Source organism: Grammomys surdaster, unplaced genomic scaffold, assembly GCF_004785775.1.
Source record: "Grammomys surdaster isolate TR1022 unplaced genomic scaffold, NIH_TR_1.0 61, whole genome shotgun sequence".
NCBI classification, from domain to species: Eukaryota; Metazoa; Chordata; class Mammalia; order Rodentia; family Muridae; genus Grammomys; species Grammomys surdaster.
In genome coordinates this window covers 12,982,283-13,000,847 of record NW_021604563.1, presented here as the reverse complement: position 1 = coordinate 13,000,847, position 18,565 = coordinate 12,982,283, and positions in this window count along the sequence as shown.

Genomic DNA, 18,565 nt, shown 5'->3' with positions numbered 1-18,565 from the left:
AGAGAGAGAGAGAGAGAGAGAGAGAGAGAGAGAGAGAGAGAGAGAGAGAGAGATCCTGCTGAGCAATTGATTCAGTGTTATGTTGCCAAGTGTTTTGCCTCAGACCAGCAAATGATCAAATGTCATTATTGCAAGTGTGGATCACTGTTCTATACATTCATTTGTATGTCAGAAACACAGTCATAATTATTTCTGTTTAAAGTAAGGTTTGGAATTGGAGGTCTTCTAACAATGCCGTTCTTTTCAAAGATTGATTTGTATATATATTCTAGGTTATTTGCTTTTTTGTAGGAATTTGGGGGGTGTCAGCTAATTTCATCAAGTTAGCTGTGATTTGGGGAAAGAGTTTATTAAATTTGTAAGTTGATACGTAGAGATTTCTGTCTTTGCAGTATTAATAGTCACAGCTGTGAATTTGAGAATTACAATATTTTTCTCAGATCATCTTACAATTTCCTCAAACTTATCTGCAATTACTAAAATATAAGTTTTGTAATCTTTGGCCAGATTTTTCCTATGTATTACACTGCCTGCCACTGTTTAAAATGCATAATTTTAGATATAAAAATTAAATGCAGCACAGATACTGCTCAGCTAGTCACCCTGTCAACTAATCCATTTATACTTCTCCTGAGCTATATATACATTGAAAAGTGAATTACACATTAAGAAATATTATAAGATGCTCAAAATCTAGTTTATAGGACTTGCCATCTACTCCAAAAATTAACAAACTGTAAATATTAGTTTGGTGATAGAAATGCTTAATATAAAAAAGGCACTGACTACATATTATATCTGAAGGAAAATGTGTTTCTATTCTTAAATTTTTTTCTTCTGCCTCTTTTTCTTGTTTTGTTGATGAGCTAAGGTTTTGGCCTAACTTTTTCCTAATGAGATAATTTCATATTACTCAATTTACATTTTCTTTTCTCTATGCAAATATATCAATCATTTCAATGCATATCCAAATAGCCTACTTGTTATTCAAATAAAATAAATAGACTTAATTTAAATGCTATTATTTATGCACACACTAGAAATTTTTTGTACAGAAAGAAATGATGTGTATATATGGAATTTTCAAGTGAAAAGATTTGGTCACCAACATTCATTTGAGCTCTACTTGTATAATTAGTACAGAGATGGACTCTTATGGCAGAAGTAAATGGTAAAACAATTGTTGTCAAACAAAGGAGTGAACTATGTTGATAACAAGCCAGAAATTATTATGATTCTATTCAACCACATTTTAAGACAACATGCTCTAAATTGCTTTTGGATCAACAAAGCCTATTTTATCCCTGTATAAATTTCTATTTCCTTTGAGGACCATAAATGTATTTTACTTTCCCTATAGTGTTTCTGCTAAACAGTTTTTAATTGCCTGAAAGCAGAAAAAAAAAAACAATAAGAAAACAAGAGCAAGAAATTATGTCCTTATCTCTGATGGCACTGATGAAGAATGACTAAGCCCCCAGAACCCCCAAAGTGGATGTTTCTCTTCATATTCCAAGTGTTTTGGATGTTTGATGTTAATGCTATTGCTATTATCTCCTTTCTGAAAAATAGATTAAAGGCTATAATGGTATGTGAATTAATTATTTAATACATTTGTGGGTTGGATAATTTCAATTTAAAGAAATAAAGTTAAAAGTTAATGAGAATTTAAACTTAAGATTTGATAGCATAAGATAATTAAATGTATGTTTCCCAGAAAAAAAATGTGAAAATTGATGCAGCGAAGACATCCAGATTCAGGATACATTACTACATTCATTTCATACAATATTTTTGTTATTGGAATAAAAGTTATTTGGTGTAAGTTTCCAAATTGTTTCATATTGGTATTTTCATCCAGGTATATTAACAGAAATATAAAAATTAAAAGATATTTATACTTTTATGAAAAATGAAATACTAGTGAAAATATCATGAACAAAATGTTTTAAATAAAAAGTATATTACCCCAATTATTATAATAGCATATTTAAATTCTTATTTATTAAAAGTAGTTTCAAGGCACTGGAATTTAAAACATTAATAACTCTAGTTCATTTCTCCTCTCCTTTCCATTTTTCTATTAAACCCATTAAAGAGGCAATGAAATGGACTACTTTTAAATCTACATTTTTTATCTTTAAATTATTGTATTCATTTACATTTTATCTTTTATAATTGGATATTTTATTTATTTACATTTTAGATGTTATCCCCTTTTCGCATTTCCCCTCATAGAGCCCCTCCATCCCATCCCATCCCATCCCATCCTCCTTTTTGCTTTTATACCATTTTAATTACATGCAAGTATTAAGGTCAATTATGGGTTGAGGGACTAGCAATAGATGACAATAGTCAAGGAACAAACAAGACATTAAACACAAATAGTCAAAGAATAAGCAAGGCAATAAACAAAGTTCTGTAAATACTCCCATGATCACTGTTTCTAAGGGTTTATCAGTATGACCAAAATATCTGAGCCAAAATCTACATCGTTTTTATCTTTTAGTTTTCTATTTAGTTCCAACTGCAAAAATGATTGGATACTAACAGTCTTTCCAATAGCAACTTGTGTTAGGACTATTTCTAAGTACCAAAATAATTATGTAGGTAAAACCTACAGTGAATTTTTTATTTTGTTCTTCTCTGTGTCTCTTTTCTTTCTTTTTAAATGCACTGAGGCTTAGAATATCTATAGGGAATTAATTTAAGGCCTTTAATTTAGCCATTTTGTAGTTTTAGCTCATAATTAGCTCTACTATCTATAAATAATTTGGCTTATTCTATCTATTTAACTTTCATTTAGTTATTGAAAAAACAACATTTTGTATATTTATATAAATAGTGTAATATCCGAGAAAATTGAAATAAGAATAAGTATTTATTATAAATGCATGTTTCTCCAATTTCATGAATATACTTGAATTCAGCACATATATAATAATTACATCTACCATTTTCAAATTTGGAATTTTAGCCTGATGGAAAGTATGTTATACCTATTCTAGAAGTTATACCTTAAAAATATACAAATATCCTATGAATATTAAGAAAAATATAATTATGGTAAGTCACACAAATTTATTGATATTAATCAATAGATAATATAGCAGTGGACTTAGGATGGAGAGATAGCTTAGAGTTTAGAAGTTACATGCTTCTTACTCATTCAGAGGACTCAAGTTCAGTCCCTGCACCCACATCAGGGCCCCCACAACTATCTAAAACTCGATCTTTTAAGGTTTCTTGTTCTATCCATTTGCCTGTGAAATTCATGATGTCCTTCTTTTAAATAGCTGAATAGTATTCCATTGTCTTAATAAGCCACATTTTCTGTAACAATTCTTCAGTTTAGGGACAACTGGGCTGCTTCCAGCTTCTGGCTTTTATGAATAATGGAATAGAATAATACTAGAAATAATCTCGATGTCCCTTAACTGAAGAATGGATAAAGAAAATTAAACACACACACACACACACACACACACGCACACGCACACACACACACACACACACACAAACAAACACATATGGTTAATATTCTTTATCCATCCTTCAGTTAAGGGATATCGGGATTATTTCTAGTTTCTGGCTAAAATATCTAATTCATAATGTGAATAAGGATGCTATGAACATAGTTGAGCAAGCAAGTATTTTTTGGGGTATATGCCCAGAAGTGATAAAATTGGGTGTTGAGGTAGAACTATTCACAACATTTTAGAAACTGCCAAATTGATTTCCAGGGTGGTTGTACACATTTTCACTCTCATCAGCAGTGGAAGAGTGTTCCCCTTGCTCTAAAACCTCACCAGCCTGAGCTGTCACTTTTGTTTTTAATCTTAGCCTTTCTGATGGATGTTAGGTGTAATCTCATAGTTATTTTGATTTACATTTCCCTGTTGACTAAGGACATAGAACCTTTCTTAAGATGTTTCTTGGCTATCTGAAATTCCTTTGTTGATAATTGACTGTTTAGCTCTATATTGCATTTTTCTATTGTTGTCTAAGTTCTTGATGTCTTTATATATTTTGTATATTAACCCTCTGTCAGAAGTAAGGTTGGTGAAGATCTTTTCACAATCTATAGGGCATCATTTTGTCCTATTGATAGTGTCCTTCCACCTATAGAAGCTTTTGTTTCCTGAGGTCCCATTTACATATTTGATCTTAGTGCCTGAGCCATTGGTATTCTGGTCAGGAAGTTATCTCTTATGGTGATGAGTTCTAAGATATTTTCCATTTTCCGTTCTATTATATTTAGTGCATCTGGTTTTACATTGAGGTCTTTGATACATTTGGATTTTGAGTTTTGTACAGGGTAGTAAATGTGGTTCTATTTGCATTATTCTACATGTAGACATCCAGTTAGACCAGCAGCATTTTTTTGAAGATGCTATCTTTTCCATTTTATGATCTTGTCTTATTTGTCAAAAATCAAGTGACCAAAGATATGTGTACTTATTTCTGGATCATTAACTCAATTGCATTGATCAATCTGTATTTATCTATACCAATACCATGTACTTTTTATTATTATTGCTCTGTAGTAAAGCTTGAAGTCAGGAATAGTGAAACGTCTAGAAGTACTTTTACTATTTGGGACAGTTGAGCTATCCTGGGTTTTTTTGGTTTTCAATATAAAATAGATAATTACTCAAGATCTGCAAAGAATCATGTTAGAAATTTGGTGGCACTTGCATTTAATATATACATTGCTTTTTGTAAGATGGCCATTTTCACTGTTTCCTATTGATCCATGAACATGGGATATCTTTCCATCTTCTAAGGTCTTCTTCAATTTTTTAATTCCAGGACAGATTTCTTGTGACAGATCTTCCACCTGTTTGCTTAGAGTTGCATTAAGATATTTTATATTATGACGGGCAGTGATGGTGCACGCCTTTAATCCCAGCACTTGGGAGGCAGAGGCAGGTGGATTTCTGACTTGGAGGCCAGCCTAGTCTACAGAGTGAGTTCCAGGACATCCAGGACTACACAGAGAAACCTTTTCTCGAAAAAACCAAATAAAAGAGATATTTTTTATTATTTGTGGATATTGTGAAAGGTCTTTTCTCCCTAACTTCTTCCTCAGCTAGCTTATCACATGAATAGAAGATATTACTGATTTCTTTCAGCTAGTATTCTATTGGCGAATGTGTTTGTCAGCTGTAGAAGTTCTCTGGTAGAATATTTGGGGTCACTTATATAAAAATATAATATCATCTGCAAGTAAAAATACTGTGACATCTTCCTTTCAAATTTGTATCTTCTTGATCTCCATTAGTTTTTTTTTGATAATTTATTTTTTCTCAAATCGTAATTCATTCACACAGAGGTTATAAACACAGAAAGGCAGGATGTGGGGAAGGGAATGACAATGGAGTGTCGGTGTTCAGGGGGAATACAGATATCTTCAGAACCGGGTATCTGCTGGGTGAAAGTTCAGGGGACAAGTCACTATGACTCCGCCTATGACTCTCTTGTCCTTATCTAAGTTGGTATTGTCTGCCAAGGCTACCTATTTACAAGGTCTATGACTACTAAGGCTTGTAAATTTCCACAAAGGCTGCCTGATTACATTAGATTATAGCCATCTGTTTCAATGTTTTTCCACTGAGACCCAAGACTTGGTGTTAGTATACATGTATGACAGGCCTATTGTTAATTTTAGCCCTACAGCTGACTTTAGGCCTTCAGTGTGCAAGCAGGGCTGCCCCTGACATCTCCTCCCTTCTCTAAGTATAGAAGGGCTATGGCAATTCTAAACTTGTGCAGGTGGGGATAGAGGCCTGACCTCCAGTATTTGAAGGGGACCTGGTAATGGCTCCAGTCCCCCTGTCGTTGTCCAGTGAGACATGAGGGCCATACCTGTCCCCATGTCTTTTTCCTGGAAAGGGAATACTTTTGACATCAACCCCTATGCAGTCAGGCTTGTCCCTCAGGGAACCCAGATAGATATTTTTATCTTTTATTTATATTCCCTTGCAGTACTTAGCCTCCCAACCTAAGCAAGAATTCAGATCGCCTGACAGAGGGGGTTCTGGGTGGCCCCTCTCTGCTTGGAATAGGAGCAGAAGTCCCCCCTTTTAGGTTGGATGGAGATGGGTTTTGGAAACACCCTGTATAAAGTAACCACCGCATCTTGAGTCTCGTGGTCCTCCATAGCTAACTTATGATAATGTATCTGAGTAGGTTTTTCTACCAAATTATTTATCTGTTGTATCACAGAGTTAGTCTGCCTATTTGAGGGCCAGGGACCAGTAGAAAAAAGCAAAAAGAACCCCAAAAATGTTCCCAAGATGGGAGGAAATAGGGTTGACAACCTTGGAGAAGTTGAAAACCAATTCTTGTGTCAGCATTCCTCTGTCTCTTTCTCTCTCTGATTTTTCTTAGGGACTTCACTACCTATTACATGCTCTCTTCAACCCTGTTGTCTTGTCTATATAAAGGCAACCTTGTTCTTTAAGGGCTGTACACAGTCAGGAGCTGTACACAGCCTTATCTATTGTAATAGATTAAATCAAGTCCAATAAGGATCTTTGCTATTTTAGGTCTTTTCAGACAGCGAAACGAGAGATTTCTTCAGATTAGTGATGTCAATCTCTAACTGTTTGATGTTCTTGTCAGTGGCCTTTCAAAGGTCTGAGTAGTATAAGTTCAGAGGCCAGCATCTGGATTAGAACATCTAACAGCAGACATCACGGGTGATTCATTTTTACCTGGAAAGGAAAAAGAAGGGGATTCTCAGGGATATTTCTCTTTCCTGGATGTAAATTGTTATTCATCAAATTATGGTTGAGTCTGGCTTTATGGGGGTATCTATTTTTTTCATTAATCTTTTTGGTAGCCGGTTAGCTGTGCCTTCTGTGGTATCAGACAGGCATATCAATCCTCAGCCCCATAAGTGAACTGTGTCTGGGCCATTCCTTTTAAGGGTAAGAGGGTCCTTCCCCATATCTGTGGCAAAGTTTTGGTGGTCTCAGTGGTGCCAGAGGCAGTCAGCAGCAGATTTGCCATGAGCTTTCAGCTTTAGAGAGATAAAAGTGAACAAAGCATGATGGAGAGTATTTCAGGGGGACTCCTTCTGAGGGGGTACAATTCCCCCTCTTTTGTTTTTAAAGTCAATTTTTCAGAGTTCTTGTAAAATCAGGGCAGAAGCACCAACAGTCACTCCTTCCACACTCAGAGAGTCATAAAGACCCTATTTAAGGATATATAAATCTATATTAATAATCTTTTTTCAAAGGACTGTTATAGCACCACCGACAACTAATCAGGCTATATAATATATCGATTAGTAATAGCTTCTTCTACTTTTTGTGAGATTACCTCTCTTTTGTCAATTAATTGTTGACGAAAATTAGGATTTACCTCTCTCTTGAGAATATTGAACAGAGACTTAAATTCTTTTGTGGAGAGCTTAAAATAGGATCTTAGCCAATTAGCAAATCCTAGAAACTTTTGAAAATAATTTAAAATAAGTAAATTCTCTCCCTCTCTTTTTTATTAGACCCTTTATCTGTGTGTTTTTTTTATTGAATATTATACGTATTTACCTTTCAATGTTATCTCCTATCCCATTCTACCCCAAAACCCCTTATTCCATACCCCCTCCTCCTAATATTTGTGAGGGTGTGCTCCAAACATCCTCCCAGTAATGTATCCCTGCTCTCGAATTCACACACAGTAGGGGATCCAAAATTTCTGGGACCATGGCCCTCCACTTTCACTGAAGTCTAACAAGGTCACCCTCAATTCCCTATACAGGTGCATGAGTCCCTCCCTTTGTGCTCTCTGGCTGGAGGTTTAGAATTTAGGAGCTCTGATTGTAACTTTTGAGATTTCTTCCAGAAAGGACCAAAGCATCCACACTTGGGTCTTCCTTCTTCTATGTGAGTTTTATGTGGGCTACATGTAGTTTCTTAGAAATTGTGAGCTTTTGGGCTAATATCCACTTATCAGTGAGTGCATACCATGTATGTTCTTTTGAGATTGGGTCACCTCACTCAAGATGATATTTTCCAGCTCTATCCATTTGCCTAAGAATTTCATGAACTCATTGTTTTTAATAGCTGAATAGTACTCCATTGTATAAATATACCACATTTTCTGCATCCATTCTTCTGTTGAAGGGCATCTGGGTTCTTTCCAACTTCTGGCTATTATAAATAAGGCTGCTATGAACATGGTGGAGCATGTGTCCTTGTTGTATGTGGAAACGTCTTTTGGGTATGTGCCCAGGAGTGGTATAGCTGGGTCGTCAGGTAACACTATGTTCAATTTTCTGAGATACTGCCAGATTGCTTTCCATAGTGATTGTACCAGTTTACAATCCCACCAAGAGTGGAGGAGTGTTCCTCTTTCTCCACATCCTCACCAACATGTGCTGTCACCTGTGTTTTTGATCTTAGCCATTCTGACTGGTGTGAGGTGGAATCTCAGTGTTGTTTTCATGTGCATTTCCCTGATAACTAGGGATGGTGAACACTTCTTTAGGTGCTTCTCAACCATTTGAGCTTCCTCAGTTGAGAATTCTTTGTTCAGCTCTGTGCTCCATTTTTTTAATAGGGTTCTTTGATTGTCTAGATTCTAATTTCTTCAGATCTTTGTATATCTTGGATATTAGCCCTTTATCAGATGTAGGGTTGGTGAAGATCTTTTCCCAGTCTGCCACTTTGTCCTATTGACTGTGTCCTTTGCTTTACAGAAACTTTGCAGTTTTACGAGGTCCCATTTGTCAATTCTTGGTCTTAGAGCACAGGCCATTGGTGTTCTGTTCAGGAACTTTTCTCCTGTGCCTATGTGTTCCAGGCTTTTCCCCAGTTTCTCTTCTATTAGTTACAATGTGGCTGGTTTTAGGTGGAGGTCCTTGATCCACTTGGAATTGAGCTTTGTACAAGGAGATATGTATGGATCAATTTGCATTTTTCTACATGCTAACCTCCAGTTGGACAATCACCATTTGTTGAAAATGCTGTCTTTTTTCTACTGGATGGTTTTAGCTCCTTTGTCAAAGATCAAGTGACCATAGGTATGGGGGTTCATTTCTGGGTCTTCTATTCTATTCAACTGATCCTCCCGCTTGTCTCTGTTCTAATACCACACAGTTTTATCACTATTGCTTTGTAGTACAGCTTGAAGTCAGGGATGGTGATTCCTCCAGAAGTTCTTTTATTGCTGAGAGTAGTTTTTCACTATCCTATGTTTTTTGTTATTCCAAATGAATTTTAAGATTGCTCTTTCTATCTCTGGGAAGAATTGGCTGGGAATTTTGATGGGAATTGCATTAAATCTGTAGATGGCTTTTGGCAAAATAGCTATTTTTACTATATTAATCCTTCCAATCCATGAGCATGGGAGATCTTTCAATCTTCTGAGATCTGCTTCAATTTCTTTCTTCAGGGGAATGAAGTTCTTGTCATACAGGTCTTTTACTTTCTTGGATAGGTTCACACCAATGTATTTTATATTATCTGTGACTATTGTGAAGGGTGTCATTTCCATAATTTCTTTCTCAGCCAATTTATCTTTTGAGTAGAGGAAGGCTACTGATTTGCTTGGGTTAGTTTTATATCCAGTCACTTTGCTAAAGTTGTTTATCAGGTTTAGGAGTTCTCTGGTGGAAGTTTTGGGGTCACTTAAGTACAATATCATATCATCTGCAAATAGTGAGATTTTGACTTCTTCCTTTCCAATTTGTATCCCTTTGACTTCCTTGTGTTGCCTAATTGCTCTGGCTATTACTTCCAATACTATATTAAATAAGTAGGGGGAGAGTGGGCAGCGTTGGCTAGTACCTGATTTTAGTGGGATTGCTTCAAGTTTCTCTCCATTTAGTTTGATGTTGGCTACAGGTTTGCTGTATATTGCTTTTACTATGTTTAGGTATGGGCCTTGAATTTCTGATCTTTCCAAGACTTTTGTCATGAAGGTGTATTGAATTTTGTCAAATGCTTTCTCAGCATCTAGTGATATGATCATGTGTTTTTTTCTTTGAATTTGTTTATATAGTGGATTACATTGATGGATTTCCATATATTGAACCAACCCAGCATTCCTGGGATAAAACCTGTTTGATCGTGATGGATAATTGTTTTGATGTGTTCTTGGATTCAGATCCCTAGAATTTTATTGAGTAATTTTGCATCAATATTCATAAGGGAGATTGGTCTGAAGTTCTTTTTCTTTGTTGGGTCTTTGTGTGGTTTAGTTATGAGCATAATTGTGGCTTCACAGAATGAATTGGGTAGTGTACCTTCTGTTCCTATTTTGTGGAAGAGTTTGAAGAGAATTGGAATTAGGTCTTCCTTGAAGGTCTGATAGAATTCTGCACTAAAACCGTCTGGTCCCAGGCTTTTCTTTGTGGGGAGACTTTTAATGACTGCTTCTATTTCTTTTGGGGTTATGGGACTGTTTAGATGGTTTATCTGGTCCTGATTTAACATTGGTAACTGGTATTTATTTGTCTAAAAATTTGTCCATTTCATCCGAATTTTCCAATTTTGTTGAGTATAGGCTTTGTAGTAGGATCTGATGATTTTTTTAATTTCTTCGGTTTCTGTTCTTATGTCACCCTTTTCAGTTCTGATTTTATTAATTTGGATACTGCCTCTCTACCCTCTGATTAGTCTAGCTAAGGGTTTATCTATCTTGTTGATTTTCTCAAAGAACCAGCTCCTGGTTTTATTGATTCTTTGGATAGTTCTTTTTGTTTCTGTTTTGTTGATTTTAGCCCTGAGTTTGATTATTTCCTGCTGTCTACTCCTCTTGGGTGTATTATCTTCTTTTTGTTCTAGGTCTTTCAGGTGCGTTGTCAAGCTGCTAGTGTATGCTCCCTCCACTTTCTTTTTGTAGGCACTTAGAGCTATGAATTTTCCTCTTAGCACTGCTCTCATTGTATCCCATAGATTTTGGTATGGTGTGTCATCATTTTCATTAAAATCTAAAAAGTTTTTTATTTCTTTCTTGATTTCTTCCCTTACCAGATTGTCAAGGAGTAGGGTTTGCTCAGTTTCCAGGTGAATGAGGGCTTTCCATTGTCTTTGTCATTTTTGAAGACCAGCCTTAGACCATGGTGATCTGATAGGATGCAGGGGATTATTTCATTTTTTTTTTATATCTGTTGAGGCCTGTCTTGTGCCCAATTATATGGTCTATTTTGGAGAAGGTACCATGAGGTGCTGAGAAAAAGGTATATTCTTTTGCTTTAGGGTGAAATGTTCTATAGATATATGTTAAGTCCATTTGGTTCATAACTTCTTTTAGTTTCACTGTATCTCTGTTTAGTTTCTGTTTCCATGATCTATCCATTGCTGAGAGTGGGGTGTTGAAGTCTCCCACTATTATTGTGTGAGGTGCAATGTGTGCTTTGAGCTTTTGTAATGTTTCTTTTATGAAAGTGGGTGCTCTTGTATTTGGCGCATAGATATTCAGAATTGAGAGTTCATGTTGGTTGACTTTTCCTTTTACAAGTATGAAATGCCCTTCCTCATCCTTTTTGATAGCTTTAAGTTGAAAGTCGATTTTATTCGATATTAGGATGGCTACTCCAGCTTGTTTCTTAGGGCCATTTGCTTGAAAAATTGTTTTCCAACCTTTTACTCTAAGTTAATGTCTGTCTTTGTTGCTGAGTTGGGTTTTCTGTAAGCAGCAAAAAGCTGGGTCCTGTTTGCATATCCAGTCTGTTAGCCTATGCCTTTTTATTGGGGAATTGAGTCCATTGATGTTAAGAGATATTAAGGAGAGGGTGTTGTTGCTTCCTGTCATTTTTGCTAATAGTGGTGACATCGTTTGTGTGGTTATCTTCTTTTGGGTTTGATGGAAAAGGATTATTTTCTTGCTCTTTCTAGGGTATGATTGCCCTCCTTGTATTGGAGCTTTCCTGCTATTATCCTTTGTAAATTCAGTTTTGTTTTGGAATATCTTGATTTCTCCATCTATGATAATTGAGAGTTTTGCTGGGTAAAGTAGCCTGTGCTGGCATTTATGTTCTCTTAGGGTCTGTATGATATTTGTCCAGGATTTCTGGCTTTTATAGTATCTGGTGAGAAATCAGGTGTAATTCTGATAGGTTTGCCTTTATATATTACTTGGCCTTTTTCCCTTACTGCTTTTAAAATTCTTTCTTTGTTTTGTGCATTTTGTGTCTTGATTATTATGTGATGGGAGGTATTTCTTTTTTGATCTAGTCTGTTTGGCGTTCTGTCGGCTTCTTGTGTGATTATGGGCAACTCATTCCTTAGGATAGGGAAGTTTTCCTCAATAATTTTGTTGAAGATATTTAGTGGCACTTTAAGTTGGGAATCTTCACACTCATCTATACCTGTTATCCTTAGGTTTGGTCTTCTGATTGTGTCCTGGATTTCCTGGATGTTTTGTGTTAAGAACTTTTTGAATTTTGCATTTTCTTTGACAGTTGTGTCAATATTTTCTAAGGTATCTTCTGCACCTGAGATTCTTTCTTCTATCTCTTGTATTCTGTTGGTGATGCTTGTGTCTATGACTCCTGATTTCTTTCTTAGGTTTTCTATCTCCAGGGTAGCCTCCCTTTGTGATTGCTTTATTGTTTCTACTTCCATTTTTATGTCCTGGATCGTTTTGTTCAATTCCTTCATCTGTTTGTTTGTGTTTTCTTGTAATTCTTTAAAGGATTTTTGTGTTTCTTTAAGGACTTCATCCTGTTTACTTGTGTTCTCAAGTTTTTTGATAGTGTTATTTATTTCCTTCTTATAGTCCTCTAGCATCATCATTAGAAGTGATTTTAGATCTGGTTCTTGCTTTCCTGGTGATATGGGGAGTTCAGGACTTTCTAATGTGGGAGAAGTAGGTTCTGATGATGGCAAGTACCTTGGGTTGCTGGTGCTTGTGTTCTTGCACTTGCCTTTTGCCATCTGGATCACCTTTGTGCTATCCGTGCTGTCTCTGACTGGGGCCTGTCTTTCCTATTATCTTGGTTGTGTCAGAACTGTTTGGGATGGGTATTGCTGCTGGGGTTAGAGCTGAGGCCCAAGATCTGCTCCGCACTCAGGTGGAAACAGGAAGGGGTCTGGGCTCTGGGTCAGGAGTGGAATCCTGGGTCCCAGTGGGTCCCAGTTGCTCCCTGATTGGGGTAAGTATTGCTGCTTCCTAGACTAAGATACTGCTTGGGTTAGAGCTCCTGGGAGCCCTGCTTCCTCTGGATTCTGTGAGATTGGGTGCAGAGTTGATTCCCGGTATTTGCTGAGTGCTTGGGCTCAGACCAGAAGGAACCTGCGCTTCAGGCCAGGTGTGAATTCCTGGGTCCTAGTGGGTCCCAGTTGCTCCTTGTTTGGGGGAAGTATTGCCACCGCCTAGCTTAAGATACTGCTTGAGTTAGAGCTCGTGGGAGCCCCACTTCTTCTGGGTTCTGAGAGATTGAGTGCAGAGCTGACTACCGGGATCTGCTTGGGCCCAGACCAGAAGGAACCAGTGCTCAGGGTCAGGAGTGAATTCCTGGGTCCCAGTGGGTCCCAGTTGCTCCCTGTTTGGGGCAAGTGCTGCTTTTTCCTTACCTGGGATGCTGCCTGAGTTTAAGCTCCTGGGAGTCCCTCTTTCTCTAGGTTTTCTGGGGTTGGGTACAGAGCTGCTGCCTGTGACCTGCTCTATGCTCGGGCCCAGAGCAGAAGTCCCTAGGTAGAATTTCAAGTACTATATTGAAAAGATAGAAAGAGAGTGGACAGTCTTGTCTTGACCACAGTTTTAATAGAATTCCTTTAAGTTTCTCTCCATTTAATTTGATGTTGATCGTGTGCCTGGTGTATATTGCTTTTATTGTATTTAGGTATGTGCCTTTTATCCCCAGTCTCTCGAATACTTTTAACATGAGTGGGTGATTGATTTTCTCAAAGGTATTTATAATCTAATGAGATGATGATATGTTTTTCCCAGTGTGTTTATATGGTGGATTATGATGATGGATTTTTGTATATTGAACAACCTTTGTATTCTTAGGATGAATGTTACTTGATCATGGTATATGATATCTTTGATATATTCTTTGATTTGCTAGTATTTTATTGTGTATTTTTTGCATCAATGTTCAAAAGGCAAGTTGTTCTGAAATTCTCTTCCTTTGTTAAGTCTTTGTGTGATTTAGGTATCACAATGACTGTGACCTCAAAGAATGATTTTTACAGTGGCCCTTCTGTTTCTATTTGTGGAAAAATTTGAGGAGTATTGATATTGCCTCTTCTTTGAAAGGTTGGTGGAATTCTGTATAAAATCCATCTGGTCCAGTGCTTTTCTTGGTTGGGAGACATTTGATGATGCCTTCTGTATCCACTGGGTTATAGAACTACCTACATTGTATAGCTTTAGTAATTGGTATCTGCCTAGAAAATCATGATATAATTTATATTTTTCAATTTTGTGGAATATAGAAATTTGAAGTATTACCTAATGATTCTTTGAATTTCTTCATTGTTATACCTCTTTTTGCATTTCTGATTTTGCTAATTTGGGTACTGCCTCTGTGTATTAGTTAGCTTGGCTAATTATTTATATACTTGCTGATTTTCTAAAAGAACCATCTCTTGGTTTCATTCATTCTTTGTATTATTATTATTATTATTATTAATTATTATTATTTTGCTTCTAATTGATTGATTATAGCCCTGATTTTTTTCCTGTCATCTATTCCTCCCTTTTGGTTTTGATATTTTTTCTAAATCCTTGTAGGGTATGTTTAATTTGTTGGTGTGAGAACTCTTCAAATGCTTTATGAGGGTACTTCCTCTCAGCATTGCTTTCACAGTGTTCCATAATCTTTGCTAGGTTGTGGTTTCATTTTCATTTAATTATAGAAAGTTTTTAATTTCTTTACTTCTTCCCTGACACAGTGATCATTGAGTTTAGAGTTGTTGAGTTTCCATGAGTATAAAAGTTTTCTGTTGTTTCTGTTGTTTTTGAAGTACAGCTTTAATCCTAATAAATAAATCTAAATAGATGTATGTGGATATTTCATTCTTCTTGTCTCTTTTGTGGCTTGCTTTGTATTTTCAATTTTGGAGAAAGTTCTGTGAGGTTCAGAGATAAATGTTTGTTCTTTTGTGTTTGGGTCAAATGTTCTATAGATATCTGTTACATCCATTTAAATAATAATCTCTGTTAATTTCATTATTTCTCTGTTTGTTTTCTGTCTCAATGACCTGCCCATTGGTGAGAGTGGGGTGTTAAAGTCTCCCACTATTAATGTGTCATATTTGGTGTATTATTTAAGCTTTATGAATATTTCTTACATGAATATATCTGCCCTTGCATTTGGAGCTCAGATGATCAGTATTGAGATGCTCTCTTGCTGGATTTTTCTTTGATGAGTATATATTGTCCTTCTCCATTTCTTTTGATGATTTTTGGTTGGAAGTCTATTTTACTAGATATTAGAAAGGCTGCTCCAGCTTGTTTCTTAGGTCTGTATTCTGGAAAACCTGTTTCCACCCATTATTCTGAGATAATAGTTGTTTTTGTTGTTGAGAAGTGATTCTTATATACATTAGAATGATAGATTCTGTTTATACATCTACTGTTAGCCTATTTCTTTTTACTGGGGAATTCAGTCCATGGGTGTTGAGAGATATTAAAGACCAATGCTTATTATGTCCTGTTATTTTGATGTTGATGGTGGTAGTGTGTGTGTGTGTGTGTGTGTATTCTTGTATTGGTTTTAATGGTATGAAATTATTTATTTTTTTGTGTCTTCATTACATTAGGGTTTACCTTTTAGTAACCTATCTAGGACTGGGTTAGTGGAAAGGTATTATTTATTTATTTATTTTTATTTTTATTTTTATTTTTTTTGGCATGGAATCTCTTGGTTTCTCCATCTATGGTGATTAAAAGGTTTTCTGGTTATAGTGTTCTAGGTTTATAGCTGTAGTGTCTTAGGGTCTGAAAGATCTCTGTCCAGACCATTCTAGCTTTTAGAGTCTTGGTTGAGAAATCAAGTGTAATTCTGATAGGTCTGCCTTTATATTTATTAGAATGTTGGATTATAGTTTGATGAGAAGATTTTCTTTTCTGGTCTAGTCTGTTTGGTGTTCTGTAAGCATCTTGTATGCTTATAGGTGTCTCTTTATCCATGTTAAGGACATTTTTTTCTATGATTTTGATGAAGATGTTTTCTGGGCCTTTGAGTTAGGAATTTTCTCCTTCTTCTATTCCTGTTATTCTTATGTTTATATTTTTCATAACATCCCAAATATACTGGATGTTTTACATCATGAACATTTTAGATTTTGCATTTTCTTTGACTGATACATTGATTTTTTTCTATCATATTTTCTATTTCTGAGATTCTTTCTTCTGTTTCCTGTATTTTTATGATGATGCTTACATCTGTAGTTCCTGTTCTCTTTTCTAGGTTTTCCACCTCCAAGATTGCCTCAGTTTATATTTTTGTTTTTATTCCTTCCTATTTCCAGTTTCAAGTGTTGAGAAAGTTTTATTTATATTCTTCACTTGTTTGATTGTATTTTCCTGTATTCATTTATTCTTATTTGCCTCCCCTTTTAATGCCTTACCAGTTTGAATGTGTTTTTCTTTACTTCTTTAAGGGATTTATTTATTTCTTCTTTAAAGGCTTCTATAACCTTTAAAAGATTGGATTTAAGATCATCATCTTATGCGTCATTTTCATTAGGATATCCAGGATTTGCTGTAGCAGGATATCTGGGCTCTGGTTGTGCCATATTGTCCTGAGTCTTTTTGGTTGTGTTCTTACACTGTGCTTTAGGCATCGTTTTTTCCATGGTATTGGCTGGATCATCCTGAGGCAGCAGGACTTCTTGGGAAGAGAGGGAGCTGTGGACCAGACAATGGAGGTAAGTATATCTGACTGTAAAGGCTGTACCCCAGATGTGCCCACTGTCAAGGGATTGGTAGGGAAAAGTTTCAAGCTAGTTATTCAAGAAAATGAGCCACTCATTCCTGCAAGCTGTGTCCTGGGAGGACCAGAGTGGAATGAAATTGGTGTAGCAGGTTTTGAAACGAGGTAATCTTGGTGTCCTTGAAAGGCTTCCACAGGGGTTCAGGATGCTATTGGGGTCTTGCAAAGATCCTTAGGATTGAAGAATGAGCACAGAACTAGACAATAGATTTCACATGGACATCACACAACTAACCTTTGTAGGCTATGTGTGGGCAGACCTGGCTGGGAAGAGATTTGTGGGAGAGGGTTCCAAGCTGGTTAGTCTTGGTGTCCCCAAAGGCTTCCACAGAAGAGAAGATGCTTTTGTGTTCCCACAAGTCTCCTCAGGATTGAAGAGTGAGCCTAGAGCAGGACAATGTATTTCTGGGGACTGTGCAACTCATCTCTAGAGAGTGTATCCTGGGTGGACCCAGTTGGGAAATAAAAATTTCTTTTGCACCTCTTGAAATGTTTCTGATTCCATTTATGATTTTATTTTTTTCCTGTCTTTACCTCTTTTCATTTTTTTTATAATTATATTATTTACTGAGAATTTTATATACTATTGCATTTACATAGTTTCACTTCTCCCATTTCACATCACTCCCTCTGAGCTTCATAACATTTTCTTTCTTCAGTTATTATTGATTTACACACAGACATATATATATATATATATATATATATATATATATATACACACATGCACACACACACATACATACATGTATAACCTCTGGAGGTCAATTATTGTTATTCATATGTATGTGTGTTTACTACTGATCTCTTAAGATTAGGTAATCATTCAAGGAGTCTCCTGCCTGGAGAAGAATGATTCTCCCTGTGTTAGTAGCCATCTATTTTGAGATATAAGCTGGTATTATTCTACAGGTGTTGTTTATAATTATAATTATAGTGCTAATATTTTATGAATATAATTCACTCTTATGGAGATAGCATAATAACTCAATTCTCTAAAATTTTTCCAATTTGGTTTCTGTATCCTAACTCTTAGTTTCTTTGCTTAATTATATTAGTCTTTATTTTATTTCACCTATAATCTAAATAACTTTTTTACTGATAAGTTTTAGTTATTTCTTCTTTTTATAGTTACATGAAGAGTAAAATTCTTTCTGTTTGAGTTTCATTCTCAGAATGTATCTCCTGTAGTTTAGATCTACTTGAAACTTGAAATAAAGCTCAGAATGGTATTAAAGTCCAGTTCTTCTGCCTTAACCTCTATTATCTTTGTATTCATTCAGCCTCATTTTGTACTGTAACATATGATATACCACAGAAAGTATTTAATTGCATAGGAAGAATGAGTCTTTTGCATATTTGTTGCATAGATTCTAATGGGAAGGAAGCCTTTGGTTTCCTTAATCTTTTCTAGATTATTTTATCTATTAATCTGATTACTTTGTTAAATCCTCTGTTATCATAATGTCGTTATTTTTTCTTTTTGTTTCTAACATTTGTTTCTATATTTAGGTTTTCTTGTACTGGATGCATATTTACAGTAGCTATAATCTGGCTGTGAACTAACCATTTTTTTCATATAATGTATATCATCTCTTCTCAGCTTTTGTCTTAGTTTTTTTCTGATGTAAGTATGGCTACCTTTTCTCTTCAATTAGGTATCAC